Source organism: Nannospalax galili, unplaced genomic scaffold (genome assembly GCF_000622305.1).
Source record: "Nannospalax galili isolate Female #2095 unplaced genomic scaffold, S.galili_v1.0 scaffold558, whole genome shotgun sequence".
Lineage (NCBI taxonomy): Eukaryota > Metazoa > Chordata > Mammalia > Rodentia > Spalacidae > Nannospalax > Nannospalax galili.
In genome coordinates, this window is record NW_008340850.1 from 1,041,330 (window position 1) to 1,043,572 (window position 2,243).

Consider the following 2,243-nt stretch of genomic DNA (forward strand, 5'->3'; position numbering starts at 1 on the left):
TTATCTGCAGCCCTAAAGGAAGAATGCTGCTTTTATGCAGACCAAACAGGAGTGGTAACACAGACTCTAGACAAGCTGAAAGAAAGACTAGAAGAAAGAAAATATAACTTCAAGTCAAAAAAGAGTTGGTTTGAAGGACTGTACGATAAGTCTCCCTGGTTCACCACTCTGATATCCTCTCTAGCAGACCCTCTAGTCCTCTTGTCTTCTGATAAGTCTTCCTGGTTCACCACTCTGATATCCTCTCTAGCAGGCCCTCTAGTCCTCTTGTTTTTAATCTTGACTTTAGGGCCCTGTATACTTAATCGGCTGGTCCGTCCAATTCGTAAAAGATCAGCTATCTGTAGTTCAGGCACTAGTCCTCACCAGTCAATACCAGGCATTAAGAACCCAGGACCCCGATATGTTATGATGAGTGAAAGATTTCCCTCATATGTCAAAGAAAAAGGGAGGAATGAAAAACCTAGGCGCCATGAGGCCACCTGATAGGAATGCCTGACAAGAGGCCAAGCATTGAGAAACTAGCTTATCAGAAAAACAGGACGTAGTGGTCAAGCCATCTGCATCTGGCAATCCCCGGGGCTCGATACCAGGAAATCAGGAAATAACATCTGTACCATAAGTCACCCACCCAGAATTTAGCAACTTAACTTCCTCATGCTTTATACTCGTTTGAATGGGCCAATAACCATGCTTCTGCTTCTGTACCCCGCTTCTGCTCTATAAAAGTGCCAAAACCCAGCATGGAGGCGCGCAAGTCCTCCGAGGAGACTTTGTGCCCACAGGTACCTGTGTACTAAATAAACCTCTTGCTGTTGCAACCCGAAGGCTGACTTGTCCTCAGTGGTTTCACTCTTACATTGTATAACAAGAAACACAGTACAGGAAGGATAAACCTATCTTTGAATTATTGATCAGAGTAGTCCATGAGACTCTCCAAATTACACAGGCTATTGCCACAGTCCTTGATTGCTTTCCCAGACTTGAAGGTAAGACAGTATTGCTGAAGACAGGACACTTCTTGGGACACAGGACTTGGAGCATTGGAGCTAGAATTGACATGGAAGCCTCCTCATTGAAGAATAGCTCTCATAGTTCTAGAGGGTATTATGCAAGCTGCTGAGGGAGAAAAATCAACTGATGATACAACCTCAATTTTAAAGCCGAATAACCATAGCAATGACCAGTAAAGCAAACTATCTCTTTCAGTAGATTAGTGGCCCTTTTATCTTGAGGGCAATCAACAGTTATCTAACTGAACTTAAACGCCCTCAATGAGAGGGAACTTATATGTGCTACTGTAAATATAGCCAAATACATATGACTGGAAAGTCATAGATCCTACAGAAAAAACTACATTTGTGCCTGTCACATCCCTTGATAAATGTAGTTCCTATGGCATGCTAAATATCGATCCCTGTATTTACAGCCAATTATACCTGTCATTGCTCATCAAAGCAGCTTTTTTTTTGCAACAGCTGGAAACTATCATAGAGTACCATAAGTAGTCACACCTGGAGAATAAGTGCCTGTGAGATGCGTAGCCCTGAGTGACACATCTGCAATGGAACCTCTACACCTAAGGCTCACATAACATAGAACAGGGGGAAGATAGAATACTAATGCATCTCTCCAACTCTTACCAGCAATGCTCCCTCCACGGAAGATGTGTTCCTCGTGGAAGACAGATGATTACAACTCACTGAAGTGCAGAGATTGAAAGCCTGCAGAGTGTGTTCCTGGATAGGACTCGTAAATTCAGCCTCACCCACCAGGGTTCAGGCACTATTGTAGAAAAGGGGGCAGAAAGATTTTCAGAGCCAGAGGGGGTGAATAACCATAAGAAAACAGAGTTTTCTAGGCTTCTGAGAACTGCTTCATATGGAACATACAGCAACGGTGACAACAAGCACAATTTCCATGCAAACTCAAACCGGGCAAAAACTCAGCATAGTACTTGAGAAATGAGCAGGGGGCCCCAACTTTAGCCAAGGAATTATTGGCAACTAATCACTACTGAGTGAGGAAGAAGTGATCTCCTTTAAGGAAGTGATGTTAGATGGGCTGATGAAGCTCCACTGGATGAAGTCACACCAAGGGATATCGGAGGACACAAACTTGACACTGTAGGCCTTAATATATTTGATAGAATACACGGCATCTGGTAGGGGATTTTGGGTGGTAAAGATAGAGGAGGGGGTCTAAATATGTTTAAGATGCATGAAATTCACTAAAATTATATA